The sequence below is a fragment of the Melospiza georgiana genome, unplaced genomic scaffold, assembly GCF_028018845.1.
Source record: "Melospiza georgiana isolate bMelGeo1 unplaced genomic scaffold, bMelGeo1.pri scaffold_29, whole genome shotgun sequence".
Lineage (NCBI taxonomy): Eukaryota > Metazoa > Chordata > Aves > Passeriformes > Passerellidae > Melospiza > Melospiza georgiana.
This window is the reverse complement of record NW_026652215.1, coordinates 8,153,578-8,174,083: the sequence shown is the minus strand read 5'-3', so window position 1 is coordinate 8,174,083 and position 20,506 is coordinate 8,153,578.

The window sequence follows — 20,506 nt, the reverse complement described above, 5'->3', positions numbered from 1 at the left end:
GTCCCTGCCTCGCTCCGCTGCCTGCATAATGTATTTGGAAATGTTCTGCAGGTAAATGCCATGCTGGGAGCAGTCCTGAACAATGCAGCATCCTCCCCACAAAAGGAGAACACTTCCAAGCCTTACCAGCTGTCTCCTCCCACCCAGATCTTGTCCCCCAGTGCTGGGAGCAGCTGCCAGGGCTGGCTGAGAGCTGTCCCTGGCAGGCAGCAGAGTCTCTGCCCCAGCACAGCGCCCTGGGCTGCAGGACCCTGCTCTGCAGGACAGCCCTGGGCACCCCTGGCTGCTCTGCACAAGAGACAATCAGAGAATGTACTCACAGGGTCTGTAGGCATTGGGATGTTCCAGCTTTAGGAGATGGCTTCAGGAGCTACACCCGCATTGTCCTGCAGCCAGAGGTTCCTGTGCCAAGGGCTGGCAGTGATTGTGCCCCAGGCACTTCTCAGCACCTTCCCAGCCCTGACTGATTGAAGCTCTCTGTGCCTCTGTGCTGTGCCCAGGGTGGCTGCAGGCAGTGCCCCAGCCCTGCTGGGCTGGTAGAAGAGCTGCTAATCAAGAGAAATGTGCTTTTGAAGCTTTTCTTGATTACCAGGAGCTGCCTCTGTCCAGGAGCCCAGCCCAGCTCATCAGCACAGACACAACATAAGGACTTTAATGAGCCTCTGGGACTTTGTGCCCAGGCCCTGAACATCAGTCCCTGAGAGGGAGCTGAAGAAACCTCTCCAGAACTCCAAGTCAGAATCATACTCCAAACTTTCTTGGACTTTTAATGGGTCCCAGAGAGAGACATGACTGAGAAAGTGTCCCCAGGCCCCAGGCAGAGCAGAGAACTGGAGGCAGTGATGACAGGTGGGGACATAGAGAAGCCAAATCTTGGTGCCCTGGGGCACAGCAGGGTCTGTGCCACCAAGGGCTGTGAGGAGACACCTTGTCCTGAGGCACTGGGGCCTCCTGGCACAGCCCCAGCCAGGCTGGGCACTGTCACCCCCTTGTCCTGCCCTCAGCATCCCCCCCTAGCCCACATCCCAGTGGCCTCAAGGATCTGCTGGAAGGAGTCCCTGGGGAGCTTGGTCAGCAATGGCCCTGGGGCCTCCTTAATGCTCCCTGCAGGGACTGCAGGTTTTTCAAAGGACTTTGGGTTTTGCTTTTGCCTTGAAGTCTCTGAGAGGTTTATGCAATCCTGGCCTGCAATTATCTGCTGTAATTAGTCCCTGGAGAGGCTTTGTCAGTAACAACACTCATTGTGGCTCATTAATGCTTCAAGGTACTTCAGTTGTTTGAAGGTACTTGGTGTTTCCCTTTAGATACAGACTCTGTGAGAGGTTTGTGCACTCAAGGCCTCAGATTTCTGCTTTAACGAATCCCTTGAGAGCTTTGTACTGACACTCAGTGGGGCTCATTAATGCCTTGAGAAACTCAAGGTTTTTAAGATACTTTATGGATTTAAGAATACTTTTAGGTACTTTTAAGAATTTTCCTTCCCACGCTGAGTCTCTGAGAGGTTTTTGTGCCATCCTGGTCTCCAATTCTCTCCTCCAAGGGGTCCATGAGGAGCTTGTTTTGGGTATCTTCTCCCTTTCTGTTTTACAACAAAGATGGAACAGAAATAATTTTGTAAGACTTTCTAAAAGCATCCAAAAAAGCATGGAACAATTAACAATACAGCAACAATCAGTAAGAAAATTAATAGTCCTGTTTTAGCTAGACATCATACAACTCTTTAGTCCCTTGGATTGGAAGAGTTTATTGACCCAGTCTTTGTTTTCTACTTAAAGCTTCTTGAACCCTTCCTTCAGTACCTTAATTCTCTTGTGGATTGACTCGCTGTGGATGGAGAGGTTCATGCAACACATGTCCTCAGAGTCTACACGGCCATGCCCCATGTGCCCACAGTAAAAACTCTGTCAATGTTCTGCAAGGTGGCATGTCTGATGGTCTCTATGTCTGAGAGTGGGCAACTCAATGTGAGGGAGGCAGCATTGTTCTGCTTACTTAACAGGCACCCAAGATGGTCTAATTGTCCTAAAGCTTTAGCTGCAGCCACCCAAGGTAGTCCATATTGAGGGTGCTACCATCCGATACCTGGATTAAAGCTTGCAAAGCCATCTCTTTGATATCATCCAATACTTCTCTGGCGATACCTGCTGCTTGATCATCTGGTAGGCTGTGTTGTCCTTCTCCAGCTAGATGGTTGATTGTCAATTCAGATCTTGCCTCATTATTAGCATTGTGTGCTAAACACTTCCATCCCCCTTCCCACAGGGTGTATTCTGTAGGTGACAGCAACGTGGTCATAATACATTTTAAATCATAGGGGGTTAAGACATGTGCTGTAGACATGGCCCTAATTAGGCCATTAAAAGACAGTAAGTCCTTCCTATGGTCTTTAGCTGCCCTACACAGATCCTTGATTTCCCCGTAAACCAATGGCTGATACCTGGGATTCTGCCCCCTTCTTTTATAACATACGGGGGCAATGAGGAATTTTGAGACTATATGCCAGTCTTCTTACTTTCCCAGGGATCTTCTGGGGTTGAGGGGCAAGTTGGCTCTGAGGAGTCCAAACTGTCTTCTGGGGAGGAAGAATGACTTGGAGGAGAAACATTTGGATTAGAAATAGTGTGGCAGCTGGGCTTAGTACCTTGAACATAGGGTTATATTGTTGCCGGAGGATGATGCAAAAGGCGTCAGGTGTTGGGGAGGAAGGGCCTTGACCTAGGATGGCAGACTTCCAGGCTGGCCTTCTGGAGGCATGGCCCAGGGTAGTGGGGGAATGATTGACCGTGGAGGCATAACCTGTGGTTGTGGGGGTGGAGTCTGGAGGTTCATTCAGGGTGGAAGAGAAGGTTGTAGTAGCAGGAAGTGGAGCAGCCAAGATGGAGGGAGGACGGTCAGGGTGAGGGACATCTGGAAAATTTTTAATGATCCACTTCATGATTGATTTTAATTTGTTCTTTGAAGATATTTGGTCATGATCAGTGAGAATTAACTTAAAGCATCCATATACGCACCTTTCTACTTTGGACATCCGGCTACCCATTTTTCTCTTTCTCCGCCTTAGGTGGAACAGCCACTGGAACAGCCTAAATCAGTTATGGGATGTGGATGCGTATTGTAAAAACACAGGAGCAAAATGGGCATTAATTGTCCTGTATTTCCCCAAACCCACCTGCAATCCTATGCAGGTGAAACTGTCATTGTCCCTGTGGATCCTGGCTGAGGTCACTCGAAGCAATGATGAATCTGCCAGCCTGGCACAATCCAAAATCCCGGGGAGCACTGGCCTATCCATCAGGTAACCCCAGCTGACATGACTGAATGTCAGGGTCCCTGTTTGTGCACCAAATGTCACAATGAGGGTGGCTCTGACAAACCTTTCTGGTTCCCCAACTTCAGGGCAAGGGTGGTGAAAATGAAAAGGAGCAGATGCTGGGGAAGATGAAACAGGAAAGCCTTATAAATATGATTATGGGGCAAAAGATTTTGAGAATAGACAAACTGTAAGTGAGATTGAAATGAAAGCAAGCTTTTAGAGACCAAGCCTTAGTTACTGAACAACTGGAAAACAATGGTATGTCCGGCTAAAGGTAATCTTCTTTTGATGAAACAATTCCCTCTGCTTGCAGACAGGTCCAAGGGTCAGAGCAGACCCTACTAGCTTGGCAGAAGGGGTCCAAAGAGTAGTTTTTAGGGTTTAAAATATAACACAGTATGGCAATGTAAAGTTTCTTATAGGCTGTATGTAAATGCCATAAGATTTGTATCTTGTACTAGAGTGGTTAGTGAAAATTAGAATATGTGTCACAGAAGAAGATTTATTGTGTTGTAACGGGAACTCCTCTCCTCTTTTGGACACCCATTTTGGGCACCTCTTTTGAGCTCCTCTTTTGGGCCTGCTCCGAGCAGTGTCTGGCAGCTCCAAACAAGGCTCCTGCACCCACACCTGTTGGGATCTCTAGCTGGTCAGATTGACCCTGAGAAAAGTTCAAAAGTTTCTTTTCCCAGCCCAGCGCTTGAAGAAGGAGTCAGGGCTCTTCATTTCTCCATCTTAAGGTTGTTTATTTTATGTTATCTGTAAAAACTTTTCTCCTGCCCTGCCGAGGTCAGCTCAGCAAGACAGTCCGAGGCATTCTGCCTGCCCCCGGGGCAGTGTTATGTCTTTATACTAAAAACTACATGTACAATGTTTACAATTACTTTCCAAAACCTATCACCTATGTTAGACAGTGAGCTTCTACTCTAAAGCAATCTCTAAGTGCCAACACCACAGCAGAAGATGGAGGCCAAGAAGAAGAAGGAGAAAGGCTGGATACACCCAGTTCCCTCCATCCTGCCTCCTGAACCCCCATACCAAAAATTCTAAAGTCTACTTTTCTCCCCTGTGCTAACTTCACTGATATTCTACTTAACCTCTTGTGCCCTGCTGACCTTCATACAATGTTGGTAATTTGCTCCATGGGTCATAATCAAAACCACAGGCATTTGGGCTCTGTGCCAGGGTCTCTGAGACCCCTGGCAGGGGTCTTGGTGCTCAGGACAGCCAGAGGGATGTCCTGGGTCCTGACACACACCCTTTGCAATAAACCACAAGTTCAAGACCTGGCTTCAGAGATCTATCATCTCCATCCATCCCAACCGTCATACCCCCCGAAGCTCCTACAAGCAGGATCAATGGAGTTACCAAAAAAAATTTTAGTAACAGGGTGAAAAACAATAAACATGGAGAAGTCGAGCACAGCACGAGGGGTGTGGGATCCAAAGATCTGAGATAAAGGCGAAGCAACAATGTATACACTTGGGGGTAGAACACTCTAGAACAAAAACCAAAGAGGGGAAACAAGTAACAAATAGGGGAGGAGAACTTGGACAACTTAGCATAACAACACTAAAGGTATATGAGGGAACTCTCAAGCTCACCCTAGGTTAAACAAATGATTCCCAGGGCTTCAAACTTGCGCCCAGGTCTTCTGGGGTAAAATCTGGCTGACTCTGAGTTACAGCCAGGCTAACTCCCACACCGCTGCTTTGCCCTGGCCCCTTGGGACCATGTGGCCAAATAGAGCCACAATGATGTCCTTGGTTCCACGAGGCTCTGCAGTGTCACAATGGTCCCTTGGATCCATGGTGCTCTGCAGTGCCACAATGGCTCCTTCGTTTCACAAGGCTAACAAATGTCACTTTGGTCCCCATGCAAAGGAAACCACAGAGCCCCCATGTTTCAGGAGATGATGAACAGCAACCACCAGAGGCCAAGGCAAGCCTGACCTGGCTGTCCAGGCAGGTTTGCTTGGAACAACCCTTGGATATTTGAAATTATGGATGTGGAGTCCTAATTTAAAACATCTGTGCATGGAGAAGAGGGATGGGTTTTTTCATAAAAAGAAAAGCACAGAGCTCTTTCCAATGTTTGGAAAACAGGTGAGTGGTGCCCCTCAGGAGTCAAAGACCAGCCAGACTTGTCTGGCCTGGCAACTTTTGTCTGGCAACAATCCTTGGATACACAGAAATTTGGAAGTGGAATCCAAATTTGGCCATGCATGCCTGGAAAAAATGGACAGTTCTTTTCCATAAAAAGAAGAGCCCAGAGCCCCAGTGTTTCAGGGGCAGATGGGAGCAGCCTTCCACATTCCAAGGTCTGCCAGACCTGTCAGGTGACCCCTGAGAGACCAAGGCAGCCACACATATTTCATGTTCCCTTGCTTCCTCAGGGCCCTGCAGTGTCACAATGGCTCCTTGCTTCCATGAGGCCCTAAGGTGTCATAATGGCCCCTTGGCTACACAAGTCCTTAAAGGATCTTAATGGTCTCCATGGTTCCACAAGCCCAAGGCCCCACAGTGCCATAATGGACTTTGGGTGTCCAATGGCCCTTTGGTTCCATTGGGGCCCAGTAGTGCAACAATGATTCCCTTGTTTCCACAACTTCCCATGGTGTCACAATGGCCCCTTGCCTCCTTGAGGTCCTGCAGGGTCACAATGGTCTCCATGATTCCATGGGGCCTTGTAATGCCACAATGCTCTGCATTGATCCACAGTGCCCTGCAGGATCACAATAGCCCTTTGGCTCCACGAGGCCCTGAAATCAGCAATGGCCTCTTGGTTCCACAAAGCCCTGCTGCTTCACACTGGTCCCTTGGGACCATGGGGCCCAACAGAGCCACAAAGATATTCTTGGTTCCACAAGGCCCCATAGTGTCACAGTGCCCCCTTGGATCCGTGGTACCCTGCAGGGTCACAATGTTCCTCTTGGTTCCTTAAGGCCCAACAGTGTAACAGGTTCCAAAAGGGCTTGCAGTGTCACCATGGCCCATTGGATCCACAATGCTCCGCAGTGTCACAATGGTCTCCATAGCAAGGAAACAAGTGAGCCCCAGTGGTGCAGGGGCAGTCACCAGAGAGGAAGTCACCAGAGACCATGTCTAGCCAGACTTGTGTCACCCTGATTTTTAAGATTTTCTAAGTCTTCTGATGTTGACATTCTTGTAGCAAACTTTCTCAACCACTTTCTGTAAATAACTCATTATTTTGCATTCCTTTATGGAGGAGGAGAGAGTTGAAGGGCTGTTGTTTTGACCAGTGTCTTTGGAGAGGTGGCACTGTCACCTTCCAATCCGCTGTCACTTTTGTAAAACTATAAATGTTGGCGTCAGAAAATAAAATATCCCTTTTTCCTTCACCTTGAGAACGGTGATGTGTGCTTCTGTTCTTTTGTGTTCTACAGTGAGATCTGGTGACCACCTAAGTGTACTGCAGCCCAGGCTGAGACAGAGTGCAGATTGTTGGTGAGGTTGTATTGTTCCCCCTCTTTGGTGCTTTGCCTGCTGTTCTTGGGGTAATGGCAACCGCTGTGGGTTTCAAGGAGGATTCCCTAATTTTGGATGTCTGGACAGGGGTCCTGGAGTGGAAACAGGTTTCTGTTTCCTGGGATGATTTTGAGAGATTGTTTCTGTGGGCCCGAGAGCGAGAGCTCTTTTCGGACCCTGCGAAGGTGTTCTCCAGGGAGGCGCGGATTCTCATGGGGGTCTGCCTCATGCAGGCCCTCTTTGATGATTGCACTGTAGAAGTGGGATCGCTGCTGATGCAGTGGAAGAAGTGTGAGGAGCTTTGGCAGGGGTCTGGTTCTTGCACCTCTCAGATTTCCCAGGGATGCGCTCCTGTCTCGGACGTGGACGAGGAAGAGTTTGAGTTTCTGTGTGATGTAGAGCCCTCCCCCTGGACCTAGGATGGTGTTTTGGGGAACAGGTCCAACTGGGGGATGGCTCTGTGGATTTGGCAGGTCATCCTTGCCTCGCCCTGTGCGGGCGGCAGGGCGGAGGGCGTGCTGTCCTCTCTTTGTGCCTTCCCGGCCTTTGAGGATCAGCCTCTGCCTCGGATTGAGTCTGATTCGGTGACAACTCTTTGTCCAAACTGCGGTGTTTCCACGACGTTCCCCCTGAGCATGGCAGGAGCAGGTCCAACCGCCTTCGAGTTGGGCTCATTGGTGGGGAGGGTGGCTTAACCCATCTCTGAGTCTGTGCAGTCTGCCAGGGATGCGCAGTCAGTGGAAGCCGTGGGGGTGTGGGGCCATGGACAGTGTTCCGTCTGGCCCCACTCTGGTGCGCAGGCAGCCCGCCCCACTCCACTCGGCCGGGGGAGTGCCCACTGTGGAGTCTTGCGGTTCAGGATGGACTCTCATAGGGGCTGTGCCAAGCTCCCTTGTGCTGCTCTGCAGTGATGTGGCTCCGCGGGTCCCGCCTCTTACGGCATCCCCCTCCTCCCCCATGTTGGGGGCTGGGGACCCCGCGCTGGTCTCATCCCAGTCCACACTGGGTTTGCAGGCCGTGCTGGCACCTGTGCCTGCCAAGGCACCCCCTGCTGCATCTGCGTTGCGACAGGGTGCTGAGGTATTTACCTTTAGTGCGAATGCTGACACGGCCAGCGGGAGGCTGGTGGGTTCCCGGGGCCGTGGCGCCTCCTCGTTGAATTTGTGGATGTTTCCCTCATGCCAGGTGACTGTGTGTCTGAGGAACCCTGTGTGTTTCTGGCGAGAAGTCAATACTAAAACTGATGAGATGTCTGAGCCTGCCTCCTCACGGCATCCGCAGGGTTGCAGAGTGGGGTCGTCTGGCTCTGCCAGTGCTGCAGGGGGTGCAGGGGTGAGTGGTGTTGACCTGCCTCCCAGTCGATCATCTACCCTTGTCCCTCTGGGGCCCAAGGACCGGGACACAGCAGGTGCTGTGGCTTTGCAAGGGGCTTCCCAGGCTTTCCTTGTTCTCAGGGGTGTTATTCATAACACCCATCAACCCCTTTCGTATAAGCTGGAGGGGGAAGTCCGTGATGCGGTTGCTCAGCATGGTTTGGGGTCTGCTGAGGTTATGCAGACTCTCCGGAGGGTTGCTATGGACGTGCTGATGCCTCATGACCTCAATCGTGTGGCGTCCTGTCTTTTTGACCCTGTGCAGTTTGATGTTTTTGAGACCAAGTGGGCTCATTTGGCAGCCGATGCGTTGGTGCAAAATGTTGTGCTGGGGCCACAGGACCCCAGGCATGTGGATGTCGCTGACATGCTGTTGGGAACAGGGATTTATGAAAATACTCAGGGGCAGAGTGGATTCGATCCCCTTGTGCTTGACTAGTGCCACACACTGGGCATGGCAGCGATTGTTCAGACCCTGGAAATGGCTGTTCCGAGGCAGCAATTTGCGACCATTGTCCAGGGGGATGATTTGATGAGCCTTTCATTGCATTTGTGGCAAGGCTGGCTGCCTCTGTGGAGAGGCAGGTGCCTGATCCTGTGGCAAGGAGGATTGTGATTGCAAACCTTGCGAGGTGTAATTACAATGATGCTTGTAGGAGGGTCATAGCGGCTGTGCCTGGTTTTCCTGCTGTCTCCAAGAGGCCTGTGCGGACATCATCCCCTCGGGTTGGAAGTTGGCTGCTGTGGCTGCTGCTGTGCAGCCACTCTGGGCGGCACCGCAGGGCAGGCGGCCACAGCAGGGGACTGCACAGGCTGGCAAGAAGCAGGGGAAGAAGGCACAGAAGGTCAAATTCCCCATGTTCTTGTGTGGTCAGTGTGGTAGGCCAAATCACATGTCCATTATCTGCAAGGCGAATGTTCATGTTAATGGCCAGGCTTTACCGGACTCGGGAAACGTGAAGCGGAGCGTGCAGCAGGGACATGCCCAGACACAAGCTTCTCTCCATACCCAGGAGCCAATGGAGGTCTCCTTTGCCAGCTTGCAGCCAGCACCCACGGATCAGCAGGTGTGGATGTCTGCACCACAGCAACAGTTGTCTTAAAATCTTGTAACATACACAAGGCTCTCCTGGATGCCTTTGATCCCTTGGGTGGGGGCATGAGTGCTCTCCTTATGGGGAGGTCTAGTGCCACCCTTCAGGGCATCATTGTGCACCTGGGGCTCATTGATACAGATTTCACAGGGCAGATTTGTGCCATGGTCTCCACACCCACCCCCTCCCATCATGATCCCAAAAGGGACACGACTTGCTCAACTTGTGCCTTTTAAGTCCTCTGTTCGCAGGACAGCTGACCAGTTGTGTGGAGCTGGTGGCTTTGGATCCACTGGGCTGCCTCAAGTTCACTGGACTGCGGTCCTGACCAAGGACCATTCCGAGATGCTGTGTACCCTGTCCATTCCTGGTGTGACGCCGTCGGAGATCCACCTCTGCAGGCTTATTGACAGCGGTGCTGACATCCTGGTTCTCCCACTTGCTGCCTGGCCCTCGGAGTGGCCCCTGGATCCGGTGGAGACATCTGTTGTGGGCCTGGGAGGGACGGCACAATGTTACGTGAGCCTGCAGCCCGTGCTGCTCATGAACCCAGAGGGACAGACAGCCTGGGTTAGGCCTCATATTACTTCAACTCCTCCCAGCCTCTGGGGGAGGGATGTTCTGTCTGTCTAGGGGGTGCGCATCGAGACAGATTTTTGATGTGGGCCACTGCGATGAAGGACGCAGAGTGTCCTGCGCCTCCTATAAGGTGGCTGCTGGACAAGCCTGTCTGGGAGAAGCAGTGGCCCCTCCCTCAAAATAAATTGGTCGCTCTTCAGAATCTGGTGCAGGAACAGTTGGACCAGGGTCATCTGGAGCCTTCTACCATTCCCTGGAACACTCCGTTCTTCTGCATCAAAAGGAAATCTGGGAAATGGAGGTTTTTGCAAGACCTCCGTAAGGTTAATGCCGTGATGGAAAGCATGGGAACATTGCAGGCGGGCATGCCATCACCTACCATGCTTACTGCAGACTGGCCAGTCCTCATTGTGGATCTGAAGGATTGTTTCTTTACGATTTCTTTGCATCCTGATGACAGATCAAAGTTTGCCTTCTCAGTGCCAGCGATTAACAAGGCTGAACCTGCACAGAGATATCAATGGAGGACATTGCCCCAGGGCATGCACAATTCTCCTGCATATGCCAGTGGTATGTGGCCTGTGCCTTGTGTGGAGTTGGCAAGCAGATGTACTTCTGTATCATTATATGGACAACATTTTGGTGGCTGTGTCCACTCAGGATGAGCTGCTGAGGATTCAGCCTTGGTTGCTCAATGCTTTGCATGCTCATGGACTGCAGGTGGTTCCAGAAAAGGTTCAAAAACAACCACCTTGGAAGAACTTGGAGGTCAAAATTCTGGAATGGACAATCTGTCACCAGGAGGTGCAATTTGTGCATTCTGTGAAGACAATGAATGATGCTCAGAAATTGGTAGGTGTCATCACTTGGTTACGTCCGTACTTGGGGCTAACCGATGCACAGCTGTCTCCTCTGTCTGATTTGTTGAGAGGAGACTCTGATCTAAAGTCACCTCGCACACTGACCCCTGAGGCACTTAAGGCGTTGGCGGTGGTTCAGCAAGCTGTTTCAATGCTTGCCAAGGTTATCGCATTGATCCCTCCGTAGATGTCACTGTGTTCATCACCACTCCAGATTCGTATCCCACAGGCGTCATTGGCCAATGGAGTGACAAATGGTCGGATTCCTTGCATGTTGGAATGGGTTTTCCTGTCCCATCAGCCGCAGAAGACGGCAACTGCATTGTTTGAGCTGATTGCTCGCTTGATAATCAAATGCCGGCAATGGTGTTTGCAATTGATGGGTGTGGATCCTGCAAAGATCATACTTCCGGTGCAATGGGAGGATTTTGACTGGAGCTTTGCAAACAGTGTGTCCCTGCAGAGTGCTCTGGAAAATTTTTCAGGGCAGGTCATTTATCATCTGCCCAGTCATAGGCTACTGCATATGGCGAAATCCACACAAATTTCTTTGCAGCCCAAGAATAGTCAGGAGTCTGTGCAAGGACCCGCCGTCTTCACTGACAGTTCAGGGAGAACAGGAAAAGCCATTGCTACCTGGAGGGACGGATCTGAGTGGCAGGTTCTGGAAGGCCATGAGGATGGGTCAGCCCAATTGGTTGAACTGAATGCTGCTGTCATGGCATTTGAAAAATTTTCCCAGGAACCTTTAAATCTGGTCAAGGATTCCGCCTATGTGGCTGATATCGCATAGCGGTTGGGTCATTCGGTTTTGAAGGAGGTGAGTAATCCTGCCTTGTTTCATTTACTGAAGACCTTGTGGTGTGCCATTCAGGCCCGAGTTCATCCATTCTATGTTCTGCATGTGAGGAGTCACACCGATTTGCCAGATTTTATAGTGGAAGGTAACGCGAGGGCTGACAAGTTGGCTAACCCAGCGTGGGTAGCGCCTCAGCCTGATACACTTGCACAGGCCAAGGCATCGCATAGGTTTTTCCACCAAAATGCACATACCCTGCAGAAGCAGTTTCAGCTGACGCCAACTGAGGCTCGTGACATTGTTGAGTCATGTGATGACTGCCATGCACTTGCTCCGCCTCTACCAGCAGGGGTAAATCCCAGAGGCCTTAGGGCCTTGCAGCTTTGGCAGACCGATGTCACCCAGGTTGCCAAGTTTGGCTGGCTCAAGTATGTGCATGTCACTGTTGACACGTTCTCCTCTGCGATGTGGGCTTCTGCTCACACTGGGGAGAAGGCCCGTGATGTCCTTGCCCACTGGAGGCAGGCCTTTGCCGTTCTGGGCATACCTTCTGCTGTGAAAACCGACAATGGTCCTGCTTACGCATTGCAAAAAGTGCGGCAGTTCCTGCAGTTGTGGGGTGTCTCGCACAAGTTTGGTATCCCTCATTCTCCGACTGGTCAAGCTATTGTAGAACGCGCTCATGGTACTCTGAAGCAGGTTCTTCAAAAACAAAAATGGGGAATGCAGGGTGAAACCCCGCACAATCGGTTGGCAAAAGCTTTGTGTACAATCAATCATCTCACTGTGCCACAGAACTCAAATAACCCTGTCATTTTGAATCACCATCTCTCATTGCAGGCGGCAGACGAGGCACATCAGCCTCGAGCGAAGGTTTGGGTGCGGAATTTAGTCACCAAACATTGGGAAGGCCCCTATGACCTTATCACTTCGGGGCGCGGGTATGCTTGCGTGTCCACAGATACTGGGGTACGCTGGGTACCTTCCAAATGTGTTCATCCTGGTCTGCGACCGCAGAGACAGAATCCAGCTGATGAGCAAGATGGAAACCGTGACCAACCTGAAAGGCATCAAGCGGGGGAATCACTGAGTGATGATTCGGATGTAGACGCTGAGAGTGATCACTCTGATGATTCCTCTGCAAGTGGACACTGAACGTTGTTCATATTTTTCCTTTTCACATTCTTCATTTTTTCCTTTTTTCTTTTTTAAATGGAAAAGAGTGGGATGTCGCCCTGGTTCTGGAATTTTCTAAGCCTTCTGATGTTGACATTCTTGTAGTGAACTTTCCCACACACTTTCTGTAAACAACTCATTGTTTTTCATTCCTTTATGGAGGAGGAGAGCGTTGATGGACTGTTGGTTTGACCTGTGGCATTGCAGAGGTGTCACTGTCACCTTCCAATCCACTGTCACTCTTGTAAAACTATAAATAGTGGAGTCAGAGAATAAAACTTCCCTTTTTTCCTTTCACCTGAAAGCGGTGGTGTGCTTGTGTTCTTTCGTGTCGGTCGGCGACAGCCCTTCCCCTGCCCTTACTGTGGGATGGGTTTCAAGCAAAACTCCAACCTCATCACCCACCAGTGCATCCACACTGGTGAGAGGCCTATGAGTGTCCCGAGTGTCAGAAGAGGTTTCAGAGCAGTTCAGATTTCCTCAGGCACCAGCAGATTCACACAGAGGAGAGGCCCTTCTGCTATCCCAACTGTGGGATGGGCTTCAAGAAGAACTCCAACCTCGTCAGGCACCAGCTCATCCACACTGCGGAGAGGCCCTACGAGTGTGGGGAATGTGGGATGAGCTTTAGCCAGAGCTCCAACCTGATCTGCCACAAGAGGACCCACAACATGGGACAGCCCTATGAGTGTAGGGAGTGTGGAAAGAGCTTCAGGCAGAAGTCTCACTTGAACCACCACCAGAGGATCCACACTGGGGAAAAGGCCATACAAGTGTGGGGAATGTGAGATGACTTTCAGTTGGAGGTCCCAGCTGATTGTCCACCAAATGATGCACATTGGGGAGAGGCCGTACGAGTGTCCTGAGGGTAGGAAGAGGTTTCAGACCAGCTCCCATCTTCTCCAGCACCAGCAGATTCACATCGAGGAGACACCTTTCCACTGCCCCAACTGTGGGAAGGCCTTCTGTCGCAGACATTTCTTCACAGAAATCCTTTCTTTCGGATTTCTGTGTCTTCTGGAGGCCAGAGGCCTCAGAAGACAAGGTAAACAATTATTATCAGCTGCTCTGCAATGTAACAGGGGTTTTCTTGATTGGCTCATTTTCTATGTTTATAATTAAGGGCCAATCACCAGTGCAAGCTAGGGGACTGAGTCCTTGGGCAAAACTTTGTTATAGATTCTTTCTATTGATTCCTAGCTAGCCTAGCTGCTCTGCAAATCTCTCTCTATATTCTATTTAGCATAGTTATAATGTATTCTATATAATATATAATAAATCAAGCCTTCTGATTCAAGAAACAAGATTCACCGTCTCTCACCAGCAGCAACCCACTCAGGCGCTGTAATAGCCTTCAAGCACAACTCCACCCTCATCACCCACCAGCACATCCACACTGGGGCGAGGCCCTACGAGTGTCTCCATTGTTGAAGAGCTTCTCCAGCAGCTCTAACTTGACCAGACACAAATGGAGGCACCGGTAAGGGAAGTCCTGCAAATGCCCCGACTGCAGGAAGAGCTTTGTGCACTGCTCAAACTTCATCTCCCATGTGAGGACCCATGTTGGTCAGAGCCTTGATGATCCACATTCCCTGTGATCCATGTTGGGAAGACACATGGCTGGTTATCCTTTTCATTTGGCCCTGATTTTCTTGTGAATGATCTTCTTTCCTTAAAACCACATGAAATAGGCATAAAAAGAATGAAATTGATCAGAGATGTTTTAAGTCTCACCATTTTACAGGTATTTCAGGGGGAATTTATGGTTTGGGGACATATTCTGGAAGATTTGTGGGTTCTTCTCTGGTAGAAGCTTTGTCCATCTTCATGGCACAGGATGGCTCTTTCCTCCTCAGAGTATCCTGGGTTGGGTATGGACCCCCTCACCCTGTGGAATCTCTTGGGCTTTTCCTCCCTGTTGGATTCTTTTAGGTAGTGTTCTCCATCTCTTTGCATTCCAAGATCCAAGAGGGATCAATCTGTTGGCTCAAAATCATTCAGTCCCACTGAAACAACTAAATCTTACCCTAAAAAGGCTCACTTGCACCTTAGCATGCCTTGTTCCCACCTCAGAAAAATTCAGTCCATGCTGAAATTACTCGATTCCACAGCCTCCAGGGTGAGATGGGATTAGAAGGAGATGGGGAGCAGTGATATCCAAATTTGAGGGTATGGGATCAGGTTTGTGTGGGGCTGAGGGCTTGGGATGTATTTTGATAGTAAATAAAACTTTCAGAACTACTGATTTCTGTCCCATTCATTTTCCATCAGTTCCAGTTCTGATTTTCAAGTGCCACCTTCTCAGCTGATTGTGTTTGTTTTCTCCTTTCTCTCCTGCCTCTCTTTACCTGCTCTGTTTCTCTCTCAGTGTCGCCCTTGACCCAGGGCAGCTCCCACCAAAGACTCTGCCCTGATTTAATTCCCAGTCCAGGAGCTACAACAACCATGGGGGAAGTTATGAAGACTGGCAGTGAAATGTCACTGTAGGATCTTGCTCCACTTGGCTTTTGTCTCCTTTTAAGGCCTTTGTGTCTCAGGGCAGGAACATCTCTTTCTGGCTGGGAACTGGAATTCCAGGCCCTGGCAGTGTGTACCATGGATCCCAGAGGGGCATTCCTGAGGTTCCCAGACTGCTGCTCCTGCCATGCCTCCCAAGGAGCTGTGCAGGGCCAGGGGACAAGGTCCAGCAGCTCTGTTGGTTCTACAGTGCCACAAGGGCCCCTGGTTCCATGAGTTTCCCTACTGCCAACAGCAGTTCCTTGGTTCCCATGCTGCCCTGCTGTGTCACCATGGATGTTTGGTGCCATGAAATTCTGCAGTGTCACAATGGCCTCCCTTGCTCCATGAGCTTCCACAGTGTCACAATCAACTCCTTGGATGGGCAGTGTCACCATGGACCATTGGCTCCAGGCATCCCTGCTGGGTCACCATGGACTTCTTGGTTCCATGAGGTTCTGAAGATGTCTCCATGGACTTTTTGGTTCCATGAGGTTCTGGAGGTGTCTCCATGGTCTCCTTGGACCCACAGTGTCACAATGAACCACTGGATCCATTTGGCCCTGCTGTGTCACCATGGCCCCTTGCTTCCATGGCACCCCAGGGTCACAATTGACTCCTTGCTTCCACATCACCCCCTCGGTGCCAAAATGGCCCCTTCATTCCATGAGGAACACAAACGTTTTGTAGAAACATTGAGCAAATCCTGCTCAACACACCTGGGAACATCTGTTTGCATTCAAGAGAGAGGCTAAAGGTGAGGATGGCACCAGCAGCTTCCATCTGCAACAGAGATCCAGGGAAAGGGCACAGAGAATTTAGCTGCAGGACTCAGAGAATTCTGCTTCCAGAGATCGTTTCTGCTCACACTGTCCGTTGAGAAAGGTGACACTATTCCAGGCAGCCTGGACTGAGCAGGTGGTTCCTAAGTGGGGTTTTTTCTTTAGGAAACCAGCTCAGGCTTTGCCATTCTTTCCTTCTCAACAGGAAAACTTTTCTCCTAGGCCTGTGTGCAGGTAGAGCCCTTAGGAGAGCAGGTGGGACATGGTGCAATGGGCTGGGACATGAAGCTGCAGAGCTAAGGGACAAGGTTCTGCTGCAGGGAACAGGGATGTCAGTGCCAGGTGGGTAATGTCAGACATGGTGAGGCTGAGGGGTGAGGAGCAGCTTGTCCAAACAGGGTCAGCCCTCAAGGGGTTCATTCTTCTCCATGCCCAGACCTCCTAAAGAGACATTGAGCATCAAGATCACCTGGGGAATGCTTCTGTCAGTTTTTCTCTGGACTGGAAAATAAAAAAATTCTCACTCGATTAAAAAAAGTAATGAAGTGCTCTCTTAAATCTCCATTCTTAAAAGATCTCCAAACTGACTCCTATCACCTGTACAGGTCCTGAAATCCTGTAGACAATAGCAGGAAGAGAAAGAGCACCCGAGGGCTTTCTGCATTTTAAAGATCCTCATGGTGAATTTGGTGCTGAGTCCAGGACCCTCAGGCACTGAGAGAAGGTTGAAGAAGCTGCTCAAGAAATCAGCAGCAAAACTCCAAGGCCCTTGGAGCATCACTGGGCCCTACTGAGGGCAAGGAGTGCCAAAGGCTCCCCAGGGACTGCTGAGAGCAGAGCCTTGAGGCCAGGATTACAGGCAGTCAAAGGCTCTGAGCAGGGAACTGCAATGCTGAGCAAGGCCTGGGCTGGCTGGGGGAAGCAGAAAGGCCAAGCCCTGAGCCCAGCCTGGGACAGCAGGGCCTGTCCCTCACGGGGGGCTTGGGGCTGTTTGTGGGGCAGTGGGATGTGAGGGGCGGGAAGGACAAATGTCATAAACCTGTGTGACACTCCAGATCCTCATGGAACCAAAGGGCCAGTGGGACACAGTGGGAATTTGTGGAACCAAGGGGATCATTGTGGCATACTGGGGCCCATGGAACCAAGGGGCCCGTGGGACACTGTGGGGCCTTATGGAAACAAGAGGCCATTGTGAACCTGCAGGGCTAGAACACCCCAGAACACTGAAATGCTGGGGGTAGCCAAAGGTTCATTGACTTGAGTTTGGTGCACAGGAGGAACACCAACCCAATATTCTCAATATGGCAAGATGCAAAGAATATTCTTGGTAGGAAGGGACCCTCAAGGATCATCAAGTCCAGCTCTTAAGTGAATGGCCCACACAGGGATTGAACCCACAACCTCAGTGATACCAGCACCATGCTCTAACCAACTGAGCTAAGAGGTCAAAATGACACAAAATTTTACTGACAAAATATAGGCAAACAAGAAACTTTGGCAAAGGATTTAATACAAGATCCACTTCAACATAAAACTCTTATTAAAGCATTAACTTCATTAACTTAGCCCATTTAACCTAAAAACCTTCAACCCTTTAGATGTTTAGTTACCCAAAAATGTTCCAGGTAAGTAGGATTAGAAGGAGAACAAATAGAGAACAACAGAAAGACCGAAGATCCATAGAAAGACACACATATGGGTACCAACTACTCAGCTTCCAACATCACCAGCAGAGGAACCCCAGGAGAAGGCAGGATCCAGACCCTGGGCTAGCCTCATGCTCCAGCTTTTAACCCCCTGGGCCTTCATGGCACCACCCCTGTGGTGGGACTGCAAGTTGGTTTTCCAATCAGAGCCAGGGTAGGCGCAGGCTTTTGGTGTGTGATTGATTGACAGCTTGGCCAATCAGAGCTGGGTTGGCACCGCCCCTGCTGTGTGATTGAGAGCAATGCCAGGCCAGGGCTGGGGCTCTATCCTGCCACAAACCAAGGCCTGACCCAGCCCTGGCCCCACACGGGCATTCCGAGCATCTCAAGGTGTCTCAGGACATCGATCTCATCCAGCCTCTGAAAGCGACGATGGTGACACTACGGAACCTCATGGAACTGTGGCTCAGTTGTGACAATGGAGATCCAAGGAAACTATGGTGAGACTACAGAACCTCCTGGAATCAAGGAGACCATTGTGCAACTCAGGGGCCCCTATAGAAGCAAGGGTCAATGATGAGACAGTGGGGCACATAGAAACAAGGAGCCATTGTGACACAGCAGGGTTGCATGGAGCCCAGGGACCACTGTGATTCTGTTGGGGCTCATCAAACCAAGAAGCCATTGTGACATTGCAAGACCTCATGGAATCAAAGATTACACTGTGACAGTGTGGGCACCAATGAAGTCAATGGAACATGGAGCAGGTCTGCCTGGTTTGGACTCCTGGGGGCTGTCTGGCAGATCCCACTGAATTTGACATTTCGAGGGCCACTTCCCATCTGACTGTGAAGCACTGGGGCTCTGTGCTTTTATTCCTAGGGAAAAGAACTGTCTTTCTTGTCTAGATGCCCATGGCAAAATTGGAATTCTGTGTCTAAAATTCTCTATATCCAAGGGTTACTCCCAGACAAAATCTGCCCCTGCACCACTGGGGCTCACCTGTTTCCTTCCTATGGAGACCATTGTGACACTGCGGGGCATGGTGGAACCAATGGTCCATGGTGACACTGCAGGCCCTTGTGGAACCTGTTATACTGTAGGAACTTGTGGAATCAAGGGCAACATTGTGACACTGGAGGGTACCATGGATCCAAGGAGCACTGTGACACTGTGGGGCCTTGTGGAACCAAGAACATCTTTGTGGCTCTATTGGGCTGCATGGTCCCAAGGAGCCAATGTGAAGCAGTGGGACTTTGTGGAACCAAGAGGCCATTGTTGCATTTCAGGGCCTTGTGGAGGCAAAAAGCCATCGTGATCTTGCAAGGCACTGTGGATCCATGGAGAGCATTGTGACATTGTAAGGCCCCATGGAATCATGGAGACATTTGTGACCCTGCAGGGTCTCATGGAAGGAAGAGGCCATTGCGACACTATGGGAACTTGTGGAACCAAGGGAATCATTGTTGCACTACAGGGCCTCACTGGAACCAAGGGACCATTGGACACAGCGAGGCTTCATGGAAACAATAGAGCATTATGACTCTGTGGAGCCTTGTGGAACTATGGAGACCATTAAGATCCTTAAGGTCTTGTGTAACCAAGGGACCATTATGACACCTCAGGGCATCATGGAAGCAGAGAACCATTGTGGCACTGCAAGGCCTCATGGAAGCAAGAAGCCACTGCAGGGCCCTGTGGAACCAAGGGAACATGAAATATGTATAGCTGCCTTGGTCTCCCAGGGTTCATCTGACAGGTTTGGCTGACCTTGGAATGTGGAAGGCCACTCCCATCTGCCCCTGAAACACCGTAGCTCTGGGCTTTTCTTTTTATGGAAAAGAATTGTTCATTTTTTCCAGGCATCCATGGCCAAAATTTGGATTCCACCTCCAAACTTTTGTGTATCCAATGATTGCTCCCAGACAAATGTTGCCAGGACAGACAAGTCTGGCTGGTCTTTGACTCCTGAGGGGCAGCACTTACTTATTTTCCAAACACTGGAAAGGGCTCTGTGCTTTTCTTTTTATGAAAAAAAAACCCATCCCTTTTTTCCAGGCACAAATGTCTGAAATTAGGACTCCACATTCAGAATTTCAAATATCCAAGGGTTGCTCCAAGCAAACCTACCAGGACAGACAGGTCAGGCTTGCCTTGGCCTCTGGTGGTTGCTGCTCATCAGCTCCTGAAACATGTGGCTCTGTGCTTTCCTTCCTATGGAGACCAATGTGACACTTGGGAGCCTTGTGAAAAGAAGGTGCCATTGTGACACTGCAGAGCGCCATGGATCCATGGGACCTTTGTGACACTGTGGAGCCTTGTGGAACTAAGGACATCATTGTGACTCTGTTGGGCCACATGGTCCCAAGGCACCGGAGCAAAGCAGCAGTGTGGGAGTTAGCCTGGCTGTAACTCAGAGTCAGCCAGATTTTACCCCGGATAAACGCGGTGTGAGTTTCAAGCCCTAGGAATAATTTGTAAAACTTAGGCTGAGCTTGAGAGTTCCCCCATAAGCCTTTAGTGTTGTTGTGCTAAGTTGTCCAAGTTCTCCTCCCCTATTGATTACTTGTTTGTCCTATATGGTTATTGTTCTAGAGTGTTCTACCCTTAAGTGTATATATTGTTGCTTCACTTTTATGTCAGGTCTTTGAATCCCACCCCTCATACTGTTCTCGACTTCTGCATGTTAATTGTTTTTCACCCTGTTACTAAAGTTCTTTTTGGGCAACTCCATTGATCCTGCTTGTTGCAGCATTGGGAGGTAGGACGGTTGGAACAGATGGAGATGAGAGATCTCTGAAGCCAGGTCTTGGAACTTGTGGTTTATTTCAAAGGATGTGGGTACAGGGGCCTTGTTTGGAACTGCCAGCCACAGCTTGGAGCAGGCCCGAGAGAAGAGC